Source organism: Eubalaena glacialis, chromosome 3, assembly GCF_028564815.1.
Source record: "Eubalaena glacialis isolate mEubGla1 chromosome 3, mEubGla1.1.hap2.+ XY, whole genome shotgun sequence".
NCBI lineage: Eukaryota > Metazoa > Chordata > Mammalia > Artiodactyla > Balaenidae > Eubalaena > Eubalaena glacialis.
Genome location: NC_083718.1, coordinates 179,236,103 through 179,245,213, shown reverse-complemented (window position 1 = coordinate 179,245,213; position 9,111 = coordinate 179,236,103).

Genomic DNA, 9,111 nt, shown 5'->3' with positions numbered 1-9,111 from the left:
TTGGGGACACCCCAGGGTGCAGGCTGCGGGGTGCGGGTGGGGAGGCCACTGGCCCTCTTATGGGTCCCCCCTCACCCCCCATCACCTGATCCTTCCCCCACCCCGGAAAACTGGAAGTTTCTTCCCCCCAAGCCTGAGAGGTGCAGTGCATTTCGGCCCCAGGCCTCAAGTTGGGGGCTGCCCAGGGGACCAGGGAGGGTGCAGGCTCACCCTAACCCTGGAAACAGACCCGCTTACCTGTTCCAGGCACAGACACCCACTTATCCCTTTGGATCAGACCTGTTTTTCTGAGGTTTTGCACAGGAGCCTGGCTCTGGGCCAGAACCTTCCTAAGCGGACACATTTGAAGTGAGACTGGGGCCCTTCTCTTGCTCCTCTGAGGTTTTCCAGGTGGCCCTGCTTAGAGACAGGGAACTGGATGAGTTGACTACCTCGAGGGTCACGGACAGAGGCCCTCTGCTGCACTGCACTGTAGCTGAATGGTTGTCATAAGGAGGGCCCACCTTCCAGCATTGTGGGAGACCACTCAGCCTGCAGACTCTGTGCTTAGCACATGGTGGTTCAGGAGGTGAAGTCACTTGCCCAAGGTCACACAGCATACGGGAGAGCTCGGAAGCAAGCCTGGGTCTCTGGGGCTCTTTCCCCAGGCCATGGCAGCGCCCTCCCCCAGGTGAGCAGGGTGTCCACCTTTGGAGTTTGGTGGGTCCCAGCCTATCCAGGGGCAGGTGAGGCAAGGAAGCAGCGGCAGTGGCCCGGAACACCTCCGGTGCTGGGGGTGGATCCGATCAGCAAAACAGCTGCTTTTTCTCTGACTGCCTCCTGGGCCAGATGGTCTGGGGCTGCCAGGGCCACTCCAGTCACCTGCCTCACCTCCACTGGCTTTGGCTCAGCAGCACAGAAGAGCCCCCTGCCCTGCCCCCAGTACAACCCCTGGTGCCGCCCCTACCTGCCTGGACCACAGGGTGGGAGAGATTGAACCATGCAGCCTAGGGTCAAGATCGTGGGCTGTGGGGTCCCACAAGGTTGGCTGATGTAACCAACAAGTCACAACCTCTCAGACTACATTTCCTCAGCCATAAAGTGGGGTAGTAATAGCAGCTGCCTCCTGGAGTCGTTCATCTATCTGTTCCTGCTGAGAATATTTCCAAGCGCTATGTGCCAGGTGAACAAAACAAAGTCCCGGCCCTCACGGAGCACCCAAGCTGGGTTGGGGGGACGGTACTAGAAATCAACATTTCAGGAGGGGCTTCCCTGGTGGCGCAGTGGTTAAGAATCCGCCTGCCAATGCAGGGAACACGGGTTCGAGCCCTGGTCCGGGAAGATTCCACATGCCGCAGAGCAACAGCCCGTGCGCCACAACTACTGAGCCTGCGCTTTAGAGCCCGTGAGCCACAACTACTGAGCCCAAGTGCCACAACTACTGAAGCCCGCGCGCCTAGAGCCCGTGCTCCACAACAAGAGAAGCCACCGCAATGAGAAGTCTGCGCACCGCAAGGAAGAGTAGCCCCTGCTCACCGCAACGAGAGAAAGCCCGCGCGCAGCAACGAAGACCCAACGCAGCCAAAATAAATAAATAAATAAATTAAATAAATTTTTAAAAAACCCCAAACATTTCAGGGGGCTTAAGTTACTTGGAGGAAAATACAGCAGGGTGAAGAAGATACGAGATGTGTGTGCGTGTGGGGTGGGGAAGGTGGTGCTATCAGTACAGGGCGGTCTCTCCATACAGACGACATTAAGTGCTGTTTTCAGGATTAAGTGGGGCCAAACCACATACGGGGCAAGCGCCCAGGCGGTACGGAGCGCTCCATAGCGTGGGTATTTATTCCTGGGAGCGCTGCCAGGGCTTTCAGCTGACGGTCCCCGGCCGGCCCGGGGCGGAGAAGGTCTTCGGACCGACGGAGGGGCGACCGAGGCAGGACGCTAGCGGAGGGGAGGTGGAAGTGACGGATGGTGATGGTGGAGGTGATGGATGATGACGGTGATGGGGAAGGGACAGAGGTGCTTCTCCCCATCCGAGAACCTCCCCCATCTCCGCGCCTGGGGACCGAGTCCCGCTCCCGCCGGTCAGCCAGTCCCAGTCCCAGCCCCCGCCCGGCTCCCCGGCGCTCACTCACCGCGGCCGCCGCGTCTCGAGCCCCGTCCTGCAGCTCGGCGCTGCGACCCCCGCGCGGCCCCGAGCGTCTCCACCGCCCACCCGGGAGCCCGCCCCGCCCCTGCCACCTCCCTCCCAGCGCCCCCTCTCCCCGCGCGCCCCCCACGTGGCCGCGGGAACCAGCGCCCAGGTCACCTCGGCCCTCGCCCACCCAATCGGCGCCCGCGGGGCGGCTCCGCTCGGCCGCGCCGTCCAATCAGCGGCCGCGAGGGGCCCTGGCACCGCCCCCACCGTCTCGCACCCGGACGCTCCGCCTTAAAGGGAGGGAGGGGCAACTCCCTCCCTCCGAGGGCGCCTCTTCCCGGGTGGGGGACCTGAGTGCCTCGTGCCTCGGGCCTCGCCGAAGGTTCCCTCCTCCTGAAGAGTCTTTCCCCTCCCGCCCCCTAGCTAGCTCCTCCTCGTCCTGTCGGCGGCGGCTGCGGCAGCTACTCCTCCGAGAAGCTTCCCTGACAACCAGTGACTCCTCCACCTCCTGAAGAGCCCTCGCCACTCCTGCCCGTCATCCTGCTCCTCTTACTAGAGTGCGAGCAGCCTCGGCCAGAAGGGCCTCCATCCCCAGTGCGCAGGACAGCCTGGCCCGCAGGAGGCCTTCAGGGATTGTCATCTTGATGAGTGAAAGAATGCGCGCAGGGCCCGGCCTCTGGGGAACTCGGCCAGTCTCTCCCTTCCTTCCCTCAGCCCCAGAGGGCTGGGGATGTGGCGCATCCCTTTCCTCGCCCTCTTCCCGCCGGCCGTTCTGGGCCTTTCTTGTAAGAGAGTTAACTGAGCCTGCCCAGCCCGCTCGAGAAATCTCGGCACGAACGTTATCACTTATCACTGCACGGGGCCGTGACCATGCCCTTCGGGTTACACGGAAATCCACTGAGATGGCGGAAAACTGGTGAGCAAATCCAGCCCAGGGTGTCAGCCACAGCTTGGAGATGGAGAGCGCTTTTGTTCCCAAAGGGCCCAGAACCTTGTAGGTGCCAAAAAATAAACAGCAAGCCCGATTCAGTCCGGCCTTTGGCGGGTATGACACCTGAATTCTGCAGAGGAAACACCAGCATTGCCACACGGCAGGAAAGCAGGGACACAGGGGCGGCACAGGCTGCACCCCCGCAGGTGGGCACCCTGAGAGAGGTAGGCGGGCACAGCAGAGGTCTGAGGGCCTCAGGGGAGTTGGGAAGGAGGCACGTGTGAGCCATGCTGGCCTGCGGGGCATTGCTTTGTCTCCCCAGAGCACTTGGATGCCCTTCCAAGAGGCCGCAGCGAGGTGTAATGCTTTGAGGCTTGGTCCCAAATCTGGGCACTTCCTCTGACTAGGTGTGGGACCTTGGGCAAGCACCTTAATCACTTTAATCCTCCAGCACATCATCTGGAAGCGTTACTAACACCTGAATCATAGGGATGTAAGGGTTCCCACGAGTTAGTGTGGGCAAAGTGCTTGGCACAGTGCCTGACCCACGGTAAGTGAAGTGCTCAGTGGATATTAGCTGCTGTTTAGACTTTGCTGTTTTTCTTGAGTTTCTTTTATACATTATTGAACGGCAAGTGTTTGTTGAGTTCGCATGCCAGGTGCTCTGGAAAACCTTTCACCGAGGCCATGGGACAACCCTGAGTCCATTGATAAGAAAGATCGATTGATTTACAACTTGGTCCTGCTTTCCGAAAATCCCAATTTCTGAAACTCAGGGTACACAAAGGATGAAGGGATAATTCTAACTAGCTTTCCTAAAAAGCATGTAAATTTTAAATAGAGGACTTGCCAATTACTAGACCACAGTCCCCATTTTGAGACTCTTCAGAGAAAACAACACAAGCCACAGCAGAATTAACTACTGGCTCTAATGAGTTCCTGAGGCACACAATTCATCCTGATGCCTATAATTTTAAAAATAGCAACAGGAATTTGTTTCAGGTCAAAATGAAAAAAGACCAAGGAATTAAATTCAGATGGTGAAACCGTTAAAACCAGAGGGAGAATTTTGCCTTCTAAATCTTTCTCAGGAGAAAGGGACAGAGGGTGAAGATCTGAGTGGCAGGCACTGTGCTAGATCCCTGGGACACAGAAATTTACAACAGAACACCACAAAAACCAGACCTGGGAAGATACATGTGTGGAAAATGTATGTGACATTGACTCCTGACTTTGTGACCATCAAGGATCCTCTTCTTATTGGTCTTCACCAATACACTCACTCAGGAATATGATGTTTCAAAACCAAATGGATTTATACATTTGAAGTTCATTTCTTCATTTTTATTTGTGTACCAGAGTAATGTAACCGCCCGTCTGAGCTCAGGTTACCAAACTCAGTGGACCTAATTCCACCAAAAGCACAGAAACTCTGAGCTTCTACCATGCATGTAGCCTTAGTAAATGTACAATAGATGTACAAGCTCAGAGGTTTGCACCAAGGGAAACAAACTTCAGTGGGAGTCAGCCGTCTCCTGGGTGAGCCAAGCTAGTTCCGCTCAGGGCTGCAGCATGAAACGGCCACCACCGCATCATTATCTGCCCCACATATCTCATCCTACATTCCTGACAGCCCTTGGGAGCCATCAGGTATAGAACCTCAACCACTGGATTAATGACTCACTTTTGCTGGAAGACCAGAGAAATCATCTCTATTAAGCAGGGGAAGGAATGACAAGGCAAGCTAGGGTGGTGGGGTCATGATCCCTGAACAGGTGAGGGCGCATGGCCCTGTCATGGCATTTCCTGATGAGTCAGTGACAGTGACTAAACCATACAGGTGTGATCTTGCTATCACAATCTTCCCTTTTCACTAGAAACCCCAGAATCTGGTACTGGAGTTGCCAGCTGATGAATGTGAGTGGGAAGTAACATCACATCCTTTCCAAGCCCGTCTGCAACAAGAGGACTGAAACTAGAGCCAAGATGGTGAGCTTGGAACAGGCCTCAGCACAGCATCCCATACGCATCTGGCTTTTACAGCACACGTTTCCATGTTTCCTCAGCAATACCTTCCCATGTTGGTAGCTACTTTCAACCTTGAGCACCATGCCTTCCTTCCCTCGGGTGTGTCCTAATGGCCATCCCTGCAACTTACCCTCCTCCCCCCAACATCCTGCACACCCCCTCACGTAAGTGACCTAGAACAGATTTTTTTTTTTTTTAAATTCTAAGATATGTTATGGGCTGAATTGTGTTTTTTCTCCCCAAATTAATATGTTGGAGTCCTAACACCTAGTACCTCAGAGCATGACTATATTTAGAGATAGGGTCTGTAAAGAGGTAATTACATTAAAATGAGGTTATTAGGGTGGGCACTGATCCTATATGACTGGTATGCTTATAAGAGGAAATTTGGACACAGACACACACAGAAGGAAGATGATGTGCCTGCAGGGAGAAGACAGCCAACCACAAGCCAAGGAGAGAGGCCGGGAGCAGATCCTTCCCTCCGCCCTCGGAAGGCGCTAACCCTGCTGACACCTTGATCTTGGATTTCTAGACTCCAGAACTGAGAAAATAAATTGCTGTTGTTCAAGCGCCCTGGTCTGTGGTATTTTGTTATGGGCCAAGGAGAGTAATACAGTGATTAAAGTAAGATTCCTTTTCATTCATTCACAAAGCAGACCAGACCACAACATTCTATGGCCAGATCCTCTCTCTTTCTGGTGTCTTCTGGGTGGCAGGAAGTGTGGAGGTTACAGGATCAGAGAAATGTTATCTAATCTAGTTCAACTCTCTGTTTCCAGTTGAGAACCAGAAGGTTCTGTGGCTTGCCTGAAGTTGCAGTCTTAGTTCCAAAGGGGTACAGAATGCAGGCACCTCCACCCACCCTCAGTCACGGTTAGGGCAGTGCTTCCAGTGTTTTTGGAGAAGAGGGAACGGGCACTCCCTGGGGATCACCTGGTAGAGCCTCAGTGCCGCCGCTGCTTTATTTCTAGGAAATCTCGTTTTATCTTAGTGACTATTGTGGACTTTGTACTTCCTTCTACTTCTTTTGATATTAACATAAAGCACTGCCCCCAATACTTTGGAATAAAACGCGTGCCCCAGAAATAGGTATTTAATCTTGTTGCTACCTGTACCCCCTTTGAGAAGCAGGGGAACAAGGAATAGTTCCTAGTACTTTTCCAACTGAAAAGTACAAGTTTAAAGAGGACCCCTCTCCAGAAACACTCATTAGAGGCTTTGTTGTCAGACAGGAGTCTAGGGATGCATTTCAGTAAGTAAAGAAAGGCAGGTAATATCAAATACTATCCAAAATAACATCTATGTTGAAAACATAAGCTGGTAATAATATTTAACGGAGATTTTAAAAAGATTGCACATCGAGTAGCTGCAGTTTCTCTGCAGCCCTGCTCTTCATCCACAGCCAGCTAAGGCCCCAGGTTTGGCCCAGGTGGCAGCCGATGGCTACCTAGGCCTCTGGTGACCCCAGCCTAGAAGGAACTCACTTCTCTCGTCCACCTGGCTGCTCTTCTCTCCTGCTCCCTGGCATCTGTAACTCAAAGCTGTATATGTTTCTTTTTTCCTGCTCATCTTTTAACAAGTAAGCTCCTAGTGGTTTAAAAACCTGCTAACTGGAAAAAAAAAATTCTGTTAACCACTGCCCATTCATCTATGGCCTGTCCCTTTTGCAACTTGTGCCAGACATCTTCCTACCTGAGCTCTCAGTGTATAAACCCGCTAAGGAGGTGGGGCAGCAAGGTGATTGGTCGAGTCTGCCACGCCTTGGTTTACATCTAACTCCACCACTTACTACATGTTTAATTGGGGGGAAATTAGCAAAATTTGCTTCTGAAAATTGGGGATAATTTCACATACTTTTTAAAAAATAAATTTATTTATTTTTATTTTTGGCTGCATTGGGTCTTTGTGCAGGCTTTCTCTAGTTGCGGTGCGCGGGCTTCTCATTGCGGTGGCTTCTCTTGTTGTGGAGCACGGGCTCTAGGCGCATGGGCTTCAGTAGTTGTGACATGCGGGCTCAGCAGTTGTGGCTCGCGGGCTCTAGAGCGCAGGCTCAGTAGTTGTGGTGCATGGGCTTAGCTGCTCCGCGGCATGTGGGATCTTCCCGGACCAGGGCTCGAACCCCGTGTCCCCTGCATTGGCAGGCGGATTCTTAACCTCTGCACCACCAGGGAAGTCCAGTATCACATACTTTTGAGAATATATTTGTGAGGATTTGAGATAGTGTGATTAAAGTGCCTAACAACAGGAAACTACAATGAATGGTAGTTGAAACAACAAAACCGAATTCTTGTGAAATTGGATGTTCTGTCTCATTTAAAAAGTCTTTCCTAAAATTCTAAAATGCCTTAGTAACCTCAGTGAACATGGTTCAGTCTTTCTTTGATACTTGATCATCTCACATTGCCTTTGGATGGCTATTCTAAAAAAACCCCAAGAACTGTGGATTTGAACCCCTTTATTTTACAGATGAGGGAATCAAGGCACAGGGAGATTGTCTTAGCCAAGGTCACATAGCTGGTAAGTGATACAGCCCCCAAAGACCACTGTGCAAGACCACAGCTAAAGATGTTATTAGTATGCTGGGCTGAGTCATATACTCTAACCAGGAGTCAATCCCAATTTGGAATTAGTGAAAATGTCTTATTCTACATACCAGCGAATTTAAGTTACAACGTAAGGATTTAGGTTTGACATGAGAAGAATTTCATCAGAGTAAAAGTTCTTAAACAGTAAAATGGACGAGCAAGGATGTTGTGCAACTCTGGGTTTTAGGAAAAGGAATTATCTGTTGGAATTGGGCAAACAAAGCAGACAGAGATGGTAGGAGAGACCAGATGACTAAGGTTTCTTTCAGAATCAAGGGCAAGGATTTCTAATATTCCAGTTCATGATTACTAAGCCGGTATTATTACAGAAAATTCAGTTGTCAGACAATCCCCATTCTGGAATTTCTCTTGGTAGGCCTCATGGAATGCAAGTTTACAGTCTATAAAGGGTAAGAGCGCTGCTCACTTAGCAACATAAAAGTTCTGATAGAAGCTGTGACCCCTGGAGGGAAAGTGCTCACAACTATCAGCATCCTGTGAACTCAAAGAATTTGCCTGGAATAAGTAAATTGTGAGGAAACCAGAAAGTGTCCCATGGCTAGGATTTGAGAGTGATCAGGTGCCTGCATAGTGTCCTAAAAGAAAAACAAACAAAAGACTACCTTAGGGCAGCCTAGCTAACATATTCCAGTAATCCAAGATCTAATTTTAATAGTTCTTACCAAACTTCTTAAGACAAAAGTCACACTGACTCCTAATTAGCAGATTTAATAATTTAATCTCATTTCCAAATCCTCTGCACTCTTAAATCCTTTCTTTTCCATGAATAGAACATAGCATCATTGTGCTGTAAGATAAAGGGAGAATTCAGAAGCTTGAAAAATTGTCAAGGGGAGACAATGGAGCAGAGCAGCTAGAGATGGCTCTGCATTCAGAGTGCCTGGGTTTAATTCTGTCTTTGCCACTTACTGTGTCCTGAGGCAAGTTTCTCAGCCTCACTCTGTGCCTGAGTTTTCCCTTCTGTAAAATGGGAATAATAAACAATGACCATTTCATAGGGTTGCTAGGGTTAAACAAGGTTGATATATGTACAAAGCCTGTCACATAGAAAAAATTCATTTAGTGTTAGCTATTATTGTCACTATTATTATTTAAGTAATAAGTCAAAATAATAACTACGCTTTGTCAAACATATTCAAGGCCCCCTAGAGAAAGAACTCTCCTTCAATAAACAAAGATTTAATAGCAAATGGTGTAAATTTTACATTTACATACAATATCAAGAGTTGCAATTTGTGTGTGTGTGTGTGGCTGAGCTGAGGGCATGTGGAATCTTAGTTCCCAGACCAGGGATCGAACCTGCGCCCTTGTAGTGGAAGCGCGGAGTCTTAACGACTGGACCGCCAGGGAAGTCCCACGAGTTGCAATTTTTGAGGAAAACAGCTTGGGAAGGTACCTTTAGAAACCTCCTTTGACATACCTGT